The sequence below is a fragment of the Lissotriton helveticus genome, chromosome 11, assembly GCF_964261635.1.
Source record: "Lissotriton helveticus chromosome 11, aLisHel1.1, whole genome shotgun sequence".
In the NCBI taxonomy this organism is placed as follows: Eukaryota; Metazoa; Chordata; class Amphibia; order Caudata; family Salamandridae; genus Lissotriton; species Lissotriton helveticus.
In genome coordinates this window covers 575,425,040-575,437,080 of record NC_136072.1, presented here as the reverse complement: position 1 = coordinate 575,437,080, position 12,041 = coordinate 575,425,040, and positions in this window count along the sequence as shown.

The following is a 12,041-nucleotide window of genomic DNA, read 5'->3' as shown; positions in this document are numbered from 1 at the left end:
GAGATATTCGCGCTTAGCGCGAATATCTCCAAAAGTTGGTAATAGGAGATAGCGATGTTAGCGACTGTTTCCAGTCGCTAACATCTTGGCACGCCCACTTTGCATGTCATTAGTGATAAATATCACTGACATGCAAAGTGGGGGCCAAGATGGTCGCTATCTCCTACTAGCTGTCGCTAACTGGTGTTAGCGACAGCTAGGTAATAGGGAGATAATTTTATCTCCGCTTTCTTGGCTTTTGAAGCCAAAAAAGCGGAGATAAACCCCCTTGATAATATGCCCCCAGGTTTCTGCTACTTCCGGTGTTATAGAATATTGTAACTTCGTTTCCTGACGGTAAAGCACAAACATAACCCAGCTTGGAAGCACTACCTTGATGTATTAATAACAGAAAACGTCACATGTTCAATCCCACTAGAGAAGTAGCTGTCACTTACTACAGAAACAAATGCATTTTCTCAACGGGGGAGGATCCTCTCGGTTCACACAGAAGCAGATACCCTGACAGCGAAAGATGCACCTTTTGTTGACTGTAGCAAAATGGTGCGTGAAAACCCATCAGCCAAAGGCACCACCCGCAGTGTTTTTCTTTTTTATATTCATTTTCCTGTGGTCAAAGCAGCACTCCCGCTGAAAGGAGGAGCAGACTTTATGCATTTACTTGGAATATGAAAAATGTACTGCATTCGATTGGACTCGCGCCAGCATGCTAGAGTGGATTAATGAGAGAAAAAGGTGTCTAGACCAGTGCACAAAGCATAGATCTAACCTCTATGATTTTACGCTCTGCCATAATGGGCTGCATGTGACATAGGAAGAGGAGTTGGCCTAACGGCTAGGGCGCTCGACCTCGGACCTGGGGATCTGGGTTCGAGTCTTGGTAACGACGCCAAAAACCTCCTGTGATTCTGGGCAAATCACTTAATCTCCCCGTGCCTAAAATGAAAGTGTGTTCTCATGTAACGTAACTGGAAAAATATGTAAAGCGCTCTGATACCTGATTCGGTTCGGGTCTAGTTTGCGCTATATAAAACTCTGCAAAAAAAAAAAAAAAAAAATATACGGCCAGATTCATCAAGCCAAAATCGGCTCGCAAAGCCTGAAACCCATTGGGTGATTTAAACCATTGGTTCACATATTTGGATTCCACTGTTGGAAATCAAGGTTAATCTCAAGGATGCTAGAGATGGAGTTACAAGGTTCATCAAGACTGATTAACCACACTTGATGTGTTGCTAATTATGATATGAAATTTATATTAAAGAACAAATCAACAGCATCAAACTTGTTCCTATATTATTTTTAATAATTGGCCGAAACTTTGGTCATCCTACCGGTCAAATTAATAGTGTCTTGGGACTGGGAAGTGGGAACACTGCCAGTAATTATTTCAGATGCTATAGGAAGAGAAAATGAACCACTCCACCATTTCCTTTATTCCTGGGCAGGGAGAGATGTCAATAGGTAGAGGAAGAGGTTGTGCCTGACATGGAAGGGACAAAGATCACATGACCGGGCAAGGGCCAATGCAGGAGCAGAAGCCTCGATGGGAGGGGTGCCTGCTTCTCCGTCACAAAAAAAAGGGCCGGCTTAGGTAAGAGAGCTTGAACTGGCCACGCATAGGCCAAACATTGTGAGGATTAAGGGGCAGATTTACAAGCCCTTGCAACACTTTTCCGCCGCCGTTGTGTCACTTTTGCGACGGAGCGGCGTCGTAAACAATGTGCCACGTTGCAAAACATATACAATGTGACGCATGTATGGAGATGCATCACGTTGTAAAGCCCTGCGTCACATTATGCCTGCGTCAGGTATAATGTATGCAGGGAGGGCTTTCCAATGCAAGAAAACCTCGTAAAAGTGACGCAGTGAATCTACAACATTTCACCGAGTCACGTTTACCATGCCACTGCGTCAAAACCTTACACCTGCTTGAAGCAGGCGTAAGGAGTGACGCAGCACAATGGAAATAAGCAGTCAGAAGCATTGCTTGCGACACGACTCCAGCAATGCGTTGCCTTTACTCCAATAAATGCGTCACGTGTCGGTCCATTCTTGCTAATATGCAGAGATGCGTCAGTTCTTGTAAATATGCCCCTCATTATTTTGAGGAGAGGACTATTTTGATGTTCATCTTTTTCCAATTCACCCAAAAAATTCTGAAAATGCTTAACTGCATTTGCCGGAGTCGGAATTGCTTTCACCATTTCAGCAGGAGTGGACAGCAAGTGTAACTGAACAAAACTCTAGCGGCATCGGCAGATCTCATATTTCTCTGTGGTCAATGGTGCCGCAATTGTGTCCTTGTTCAGTCAGCCTCAAGGCACTAGGCACAGGTTCTGACCCTGGAACTGCTTGATATACTGGAGCTGTTATGGACAGACCCAAGGCTGCATGCTGTCAGCTGACAGTCCTTGCCTTTCCTTAGAACCTACCAAAATTTCCTTGGGGTGGTAATCAGCATCCAGGACGTTTCAAGCATCATATCAGGTGCTCTCTGAGAGCCGTCTTCTTTGCAGAATACTTATGAATCTACACTCATGGGCCAAATGCATGAAACGTGTTTGATGTGTGACATACGCATGTATTAGCTGTATGTAATTCACAAATTCATCAAAATGGAAGTGCAGAACATGGAGGTTTCATCTACATGTATGGAGTTTACTTAGGCCTTGCATAAGTTCCTAGTCATTGAGGCTCTCTGCTTCAAGAGTACCTAGTATGCATAAAGGCGATCAGGAGAATGGACCAGCAAATAGACAAATAAACAGTTATGTACATATCGCGAATAATTCAGCAGTACAAATCATAATTATGTCTTTGCTTCCTGTAAGAAGGAAGGGGTGGATGCATAGTTCATGCCTACCAGATGTCATAAAGTAGACTATTAGTTGAAGAGATTGGCAATCCTTTTCAAACAATGATGTTATTCCTTACTACGTCCAGTTAAGTCTCAGTCATTAAACCTGAGCTCAACCGTTGACAGCTGTAGCACAGAAAGGCTCAAGTCATACGAAATACACAAAGCATTTATCAGTACAAATACAGTTAAGAAAAATTAAAGAACTCAACTTAATTAAAATCCTTCTTCAAAGAATAGAGAACATTAAAAAGAACAAATAGACACCAAAACAGCAAAAATCAGATGTAGGGAACCGGAGGAATATTATTTCATAGTTGTAATTGTTTCTAGTGCCAACAAGCGTAAAGTGCCAACCTAGGTATCTGGTTGCACTAAACCAGGTCAAAGTACAAAATGTAGGCCAATCTCGATGAAATGTGGGTCAGATACAGGGGCTAGGTTTGGTCCAGTGAAAAGTTTTACTTTCTGACTTAGTCTCTGGAAGGGAAGTCAAAATTACTCAGCAAGGTAGCAAGCTGTCACCGAGATGGGTTCCACGAGGCCAGATAGTCATTGGATGATGTCCTAGTGAAGCTGTTGAATTTTGGAAGGGAAATCTCAGAGCGGGAGCAATTTGAAATTTGCACCCAAAGGAAGGCTCCTCGCCAGCCAGATACCTTTGGCGCCTTTGCCCGGTGAAGTTTCTACATTCTAACATAGATACTATTTTTTAAAGTCAGGATCCTTATAGCGAGGCATACCACCAAGTTTAATCAGACTGTCAGTGCGACGTTGCTGGCTTCTGATCTCCAGCAGTCCAGGTTAGCCTTTGCTTTTTTTTGCAAACATCCTTGTAAATGTTTCTGAGCCTCAGCTTTTAGCATCTGACAGCAGGAGTACACTCTCACACGTATCCAGGGGTTCCAGGATCTAAAGGACCCCACTTGGGGGTCAGGACTCACTCCAGGGGAAGCAACCAGCAGAGTCTGTGGCAAGTCCAGTTGAACTGCTTGGCTGGGCTCTTCAACAAGGTGTGCTTCTTGCAGATTTGTGTGCCCCATTAGCTTAACAAGAGGCTAGCCAGCTAGTGCTCAAAGTCCACACTTCTGCCCTGGGTTCAAGTAGGAGAAGATCTAGCCCTAAGGGTTTTTTCCATAGCTTACTGTAGGTGCAGTCCTCTTTCTGAAAACCAAAGAGTCCAGCAGGTGCAGTCCTTCTGTCTTCCTCAGGTCCAATAGTGTTCTAAAGCAGGTAGCCAGGAGTGCCACTTTAATTCCTGACACTAACTTGTGGGTCGGAGTGACTCCCTACCCAATAGAGAAAATGTTCACAGGGGCAACTTTACCCACTATGACCTCACCCACTGGGAATTAGACCCTAAATCGCACAGTGCTCTGCTCTGCCAAAATCCAGCATGGCCGGACCATTCCTCCCATGGTCGGAGTTCTGGGCACACCACTGGAGTGTGTCAAGGGAAATGAGGCACTCTTCCTGCAAAATCAGTTCTGGGACAGGTTTTACCCTCACTGGTATTTGTGCCACTCTGGCTACTTGGACAGTGGCAGGGGCAGGTGTGAGTTACATCTGCCGGAGACTGGGACTTCCCCTTTGAAGCTTGCATAGTTGGTGGGCACATCCCTCAGGGCATACTGTCAGGAAAAGGTCACATTTCCTCTAAGCCAAAGATCTTTTGTTCCCTTTCCTTTGTGCAATTAACACCTCCCACCTTGCATCCAGGTGACTGTTGGGAATTATCTCAGAAAGGGCTACTAGAGAGTCTAGGTAGGATAATTCCAATTTTCTAAAAGTGGCGTTTTGAAAATACTCATTTGAAACCTGGCTTTACCATCAGATTGGATTTTAATTTCCTATTCAATTGAGTCCTTGAATCATGATTCTAGTAATTGCCTATATGAAGCTATTCAAGGTGTTGTGATGTAATCCAGTTCTTTTATATGGGAGAGTGAGCCTTGCCTCTGTGAAAAATTACTTTTGAGATTTTTCACTGTCAGGCCATGGAAAACTTAAGTACACATATCCTACTTTTTAAATACCACGCACCATGTCATATGGCAATGTAGAACCTATCTTAGGGATGACTCACCATCATTAAAAAATGAGGATTTCGGCCAGAAAAAGGGTTTATTTGCCAGGTCAAATTTGTCGTTTTAAAACTGCACACACTAGCACTGTCACTTTAGTGGTTGCACAATAGGTGCTGCAGTCCACTAGTGACATTTAACTTACAGGCCCTGGGTACAGTGGGTACCAGATAATAGTGACATATAGGTAAAATAAATCTGGTAATCTGTCAATCGAATCTTTATTTTGGCATAAGCCATAAAAGAACAATAAAAATAATAAAATTTTACAGATGCAATATGACACTGCATAAAAGTGACGCAACTCCAGCAATGGGTCATTTCACATGGGCAAGTTCCATGTTAAATGTGTCTGCGTCAGTCTTACGCCTGCTGTGATATTGACGCATTTGCGTCTTAGAAGTAGCGCAGTGAAATCTCATGGATTTGACAGTGTCACATCTACGAGGCTTACTTGCGTCAGAACGCCCACCCTGCATACGTTATACCTGGCGCAGGTATAATGTGGCGCAGGGGATTACAAAGTGACGCATCTCCCTAGATGCGTCACTTTGTAAAATTCAATGGTAAACCCATCAGGACCAGGAGCTTTTCCGCATCGTAAAACTGAAACAGCATGAGAGATTTCTGCAAGCGAGATGTCAGATTCCAGGGACCCAAAGTCAAAGTGATTGGAAGGAGGTGAGGGTATAGATTGAAAATAGGAAAGAAGATCAATCGAATCTGGAATGGTTTCAGGAGTATAGAGATTTTTGTAGAAAGCGACAAATTCATTTAGAATATCTTTGTCTTTAAATAAAGAAACACCTGTAGGTCCTTGTATAGATTCAATTTTCGTTTGTTCCTTTCGTACTTTCAGATAATTGGCTAGTAGTTTCCCCATTTTATTATGACCTCCATAATAACAGGAGTTACATTTTAATAAAAAATTTGAGGCAGCGTCAGTGGTTAATTTATTGAAAGTAAATTTGACGTCAATAAGGTCCTTAAGAGAGGATTCAGTATTGGAGTGATAATACGTATATTGAAGGTGTTTGATTTTATTGAGAAGTTGAGCAGATTGAGCTTCCGTATGCTTTTTCTTCTGTGAGACAAAATTGATGATAAAACCTCTAGCAGCCGCATTGAAAGAATCCCACACCATAACAAAAGGGAATCAGGGGATATTCAGTTCTTGTAGTACACTGTTCATGTAATTTGCTATGATATATTTATTTTTTGCATAACTCAGTGTTGGGATGGTATGGCACGACATATTACATTATGTTACACAGTTCGGTATAGCAGAGCATTTGTATAGTATAGCATGATATGGTATATTACACAGTATGAGAACAGTGCAGGGTTCGTACAGTACAAGGGGCATAACAAGGAGAAATATCTTCATTTCCCCTTGTTACTTTCTCTTTCTATGTGAGCTGCATTCTGCAGCTCGCGTAGATGGAGGAATATGCCTCTCAGGATTGTTTCTGTGCAGAAGGTGCCTCTTCCTGCACAAAACAATCCTGCATGCAACACAAGCACCATTGGGCCAATGCTAGTATTGTAAGCCAATAATAAATTACACTTGTCGCTCACCAAAAAAAGTGTGCAACTGCCACATTTAAAGTAGGGCACATTGAAAGGAAATTGACCGATGACCGCCCATCATATTGTTTCTGATATTCAAGCAGTTTTCAGGAACAAGGACAGTGCCCTGATGCAGGTGTTCTGCTTTGGGGCGATCTATTGGAAATATGTCCTCCTGAGGCAGGACCACTTATACGTGGCCTTCATGAATCTGAGGGCTGTGTTCGATCTGGTACCCAGAGATCCCTTTTGGAGGGTGCTGGAAAACTATGGCATCCCGATGACCTCTAAAGAATCCTTTAAAAAGCTGCATGGGAAGATTTTTGCATAGGTTAGGTGGAACATGGGCGAAGATCTCACTCCCAGAATACCTATCAACCATAGAGTAAGGCAAGGCTGCATGCTTGTCCCCATGCTATTCAGTTTATACAACAAAGGAGCAGTAAAGTGACTGACCCAGTGCAAGCATGACATAGCGAAATTTGCAAGCATTAACACCCCGATTCTTAGGTTTGCTACAAACTCTCTTCAATTATTTTACATCCTTTTGCACAGCCAGGGGTCTAGAGATAAACACCACAAAATCTATGTTTTTGGCACTGAATCCCCATTGTTCCTTTAGAGGGAGGATGTTGGTGGAAGGGGTGCCCTTGGAGAATGTGAAAAGTTTTGACTATTTGGGCGTACAATTGGCTGATAACTTGTCTTGGGCCCCCCAACTGGAGAAAAAGCAGAGCCACCTTACACCAGAGAGCACCAGCCATAGTAAGAAAATTCCAGGCCACCTCTAGTGAAACAGTATCGCCAGCCCTTGAAATATATAGGGCGACTGCATAGGCAGGGACTACATATGAAGCACAAGTTTGGGGTTGTTCAGATGTCTCTTTACTTACCCAAACTGAAAATAGATTCATTAGGATGTTACTCAGTCTGTCCTCAAGTACTCCCCTTTACCACTACGTGCAGAGCTAGCACGAAACAGGATACAATTTGTGGTTCTTGAAAATTCCTGTTATATTGGGAGCATCTTTAGATAATGCCTACAGAGACGCTCTTGTGGAGTTAATCAGCATTGATAAAAGTTGGAGCATGCTCGGGCTGAAAAAATATAACGTGTGCGCAGCTCTCAAAATTGAAGAAGTGTGACACTATCCAACCACAATGAGTAAAGGCATAGTTACCAAATTGAAGCAAGCATTTTGGAATTTACACTGCTTCAAACTTGGAAAACCCAGAACATGGGGAGTATCACTGAAAAATTCCTCCAACACAAATGTATCCCCAGTTTTGAGCCTTATCGATTTCGGATCAAGCCCTCAAAAGCAAAAAGCTTGTACATAAGGTTTAAAATTGGCAGCTTGCCATTAAGATCTTTTACATATAAACTGGACAAGAGAATATCTTCATCTCCCTAATGTCCCTTTTGCCCCCCTGCTTCAAGAGACAGAGGAACACTTCTTCTTTTGCCCAAGCTATGCTCTACCTCACAAAATGTGAATCATCACGGTTTGGAAATCTATGGGCATGGAACCCTACTGGGAAGCTCTTGGTCTCCTAAGCTGTGACACTAAAGAACAAGTTGTGTGTGCTGTCTCCAGGTGTCTTAACTGGATGGCAAATCAAATTCAGCAAATTTGCAAATGAAGTTTAACGGCTCAGACTGGGGCTATAGCTAATTTTTACCTATGTCGTTTTTAAGATCTTTTTAGTATTGTGAATTGTCTTGTATGTTAAAATGTTTTACATTATTTATGTATGCACTATTTTTATTGTTAATTAAAAGCCGAAATAAAGTAATATTGACTGAAAGAAAATGTAAATCAAAGTATGACTGGGACACACTTAAAGCAAACTATATTAAGTTTGAGTACTATCAACCTTGCATGCATGCTGTGGTTAGGTTTTCAAACCAAATGTTTTTATCTCTAAGTGTGTAAAAAACCTTTGGCTTATCTTAGTCAACTTACAAAATGCCCACAATTTTGCAGTTTGAGAAAAGAAATAGGTTAACAAAGATCTCTGTGTTTTGGAACAAAAAGCAAATGTTGCAAACACAGGAAAGGCCTCTTTGTGGTTAAATGACAAGCTAAAATCCTCAAAGGGTACTTGGGGTGCTGCAGCACCTCTCTCACCACTAGCTCTAGCACCACTGGACTTTGTCTATCACTGATCACCAAACATAAATTAGCACCAAATGAAAGCCAAAGGGGAAACTGCAATTGCTTCTTCGAAAAGGGATATCATGCACTTGTTTTGTGAATTGGTGTCTAACGGTTTTCATTTTTGTAAATGTTGAATTTTCATTGCTTGTTCTACTGAACATTTTGTCCACAAACCCATATGCTGCCCCTCTCTTCGGAAGAAAACACGTGTAACTTGTGAATTGGAATTTTCACAAGTGGCAGTTACAGATACAGAACGCACACACTGACAGCAAGAAGTGCCTCTTGTCGACTAAGTCTCTGCGTCAGACCAGAGAAGGCCTTTTCTCTCAGCAGATAAAGGAAACCCACTGCCGGAAGAGTGGGCACTATTTTAAAAAGAGTTGACTCAGCCGTGCCCTTTGGCTGTTTCCGCTTTGTAGTGCTTGGTAAAGCCGCCAGCTCCAGCTTCTGACGGACCTTTGTAGAGGAACAAGGAGCTCGTGCGCAGCTACAAAGGCCACTGGTCCCTCAGGGGCTCTTGACAAATAATGGCGGCTGCCCTGGTGCCGTGTATTGTAAAGGCTCCGCGGACCGCGTCAGACTCATTCTGTGACAAGGCGGCCCTCAGTGTGGGTACTGCTGCCTTGGGGGACTCTACTGGTCAGGGGTCAAAGGCCGGACGAGGGAGGGAGACGACTGAAAGGGCAGATCGCAGTATACACAGAGGTCTCCTTTCACTGCAGCTGACATGAAACATCCGCACTCTTTTTGTTCAATACATCAAGAGGCAGAGACACACGGAGCAGGAAAAATAGCAGGCAGCACTGTGGAAAGGTGGGGAAAGGGTGTTGCAAGCGGGCAAACGAGGATAGGACATTGAGTGACTGAGGTAAAGGGAAAGATAGAGAAACGTAGAGAAATGGTTGAGAATGAGGGAAACAGGTAATAGGTCTAAGCTAAATGCACTAATGCATGATGCAGCACAATCACGCTAAAGGCAGCAATCATGGCAAAAACAGAGTGCTATAACTATAAAGTAGTCCTTATTGCAGTTCAATGCAATCACTTAAGTTGGGGGGGATACACCCAAAGAGCCAATAGCATAAGGAGAGAGATGTCCACTTAAATGGGCTGTGTAGTGTTGGACCTAGGGCTCGCATTCATGAAGATGAAGGACACCGACACCAGGAGAATTGCAATAGTAACTGCCCTCAAGCACGTGCACCCGGGCCCTTTTATTAGCGGGGTCACGTCACTTGTGACACCCGTGATGGATGGGTGTGGGGGTGCAGTGTGCCCAGCCCTCGAGGGAGTGGCTGGCATGACAACTTCCTGCGGGACACTAGAACGTGTCTCGCAGGATACTACATTCCTCCCCAACTTTATTGAGGAACAAACAATGTGTTAGTCCAACCTGTGGAGATAAAACAAAACAGTTAACTGGATATCACAGGGTCCATCAGTCTCTAGAGTCAGGTGGCAGGATGACAGCAGACCTGGATTGGTGACTTGGCTTGCAGCAGAACCTTCTCGGGCACCCGTAGTTTAACCTGAGGGTCTCAGGACACGACTGCTGGCTTAGAGACGTCCGCTGCATGCCGACAGTTCATTGACGGTGACATGTCTTGCTGCCTTGCCTGGTTTCCACTTTGCTGATGTCCGTGATGGTCCGTGGTGGGTTCTAACAGTTCCTTGTAGTGGGTTGCGTCATAAAGATGGATGGAGTCTCACGGGAGAGTTCACAGAGGTGTGGCTGGGCCGACTGTCCTTGTTGAACGGCCGGGCTGTGACCGGAAGCCAGTCTGTGGGGCAGAGACTCTTCTCGCTCTCCAGCCTGGGAGGCCCGTTGTCGGGGCTGCTGCGGGACTGTAGGAGGGCTGCGCTGAGGGTTGCTTGTGTGCCGTCTGGGGGCAGCTGCAGGACCGCTGAGGAGCCGTTACTTAGTCGCACGCCCAACTCCCACGGGTGGATGAGTCTTAGCCAAGACTTGCCTTCGCTGCCGCGGTTTCGGTGTAGGCCAGGTTCACAGGTGGCCTCTGGTTTCTTTTGTCGGCTGGTGTGGCGATGTGCAGGACTCTAGTCCGCTGATCTTCTGGGAGTGGTGAAGGCCCGCGGTCCCTGCAGGGGACCCCATAGGAGGGCAAACCCCGTAGTAGGGCGCAGGGAACCGCAGGCCCGCCTGGGGGAGGGTGGGTGGGCGGGGTCGGACATTCAGGCCACCCCCTTTTTGCTGGGACTGATAGGGGGCGCGCTTTCGCCCTGGCGCCCTCTTTGCTGCTGCCCCCTTCCTCTGTCGGTCGCTCCTGGCTGTCCTCGCCAGCCTCCTAGTCAAGGCCCCGAGCCACCTCCTTCTCCCTCACTTCCCCCACGACGCCGGACGCGAGGCCCGCAATTTTACTCCCATTTCGGAGGTAAGGGATCATGAAGCCTCCCCCCGGGCCCCGTCCTCGGATCCATCCGAGTCGACAGGGCTCCGTGGTTTTACCACGGGGGAGCCTAGTGATTCATTCATGATGTGTGGGGGGCCGGCGATCCATGGTGTGGTGGGGGGGCTGTAGGCGTTTTGGGATTGGAGGAAATGCGTCGAGTAAAGGCGCCGTTGGGGGGGTAGTCTAAATGACTAAATAGCGAGGTTGCAGTGGCGGGGATTGTCGTGTGGGTCCGCCGCCACTGCGTGTGACATCCTCTATTTATCCTGACTCTGGGCTGCAGCATCGGCACAACGTGCTGCGATTTTCGGACACAGGTCCCTAGGTCCCTAGCCCCTTCTTCCCCCTCACTCCCCCCCCACGACGCGGACGCGAGGCCCAAAATTTCACTCCCTTGTCGAGCACCTTCGACCGTCGGGATCGAGGTAAGCGGTGACACTCCTCACCTCCCCCCGGGCCCTGTCCTTGGGCAAGTCTCAAGTGGCACGGGGCTCTGTGGTCGGAGACCACGGGGGGGTAGAGATGTTCCGTGGAGAGGGCATGTGGATTGGGATCGGGCAGGGGCGGCATTAGAAAAGCTCTGAACCTCAATGCAGAGGGTGGGCTAGGTAGGGCCTCTAGCCGGCAGGCTACGGGGGAATGCTCAAGTAGGGTGAAGCCGAGCGCCGAAGGACTATACTTGTGTCCGTGGGGGAAGTGCTGTAAGCTTTCAGCAAGCGGCACAGTGCGCATCCTAATTTTGATTAGATTAGCGGTAGAGCGGTTTTAACAAATTAGCGCAATTCAGCGTAAGGCAGTAAAGAGGAGCAATTACAATAGAAATTAAATCTACGTGGCTGAGGGCAGACGCTCTGACCCTCCGTCAGCTTTCTCCGGCCGCCTTAATACAGCGTCGGCCCAGTGTAGCCCTACCCAAACAGTGAAATAGTGGAAGTAAGTTTACCGATGTCAACTA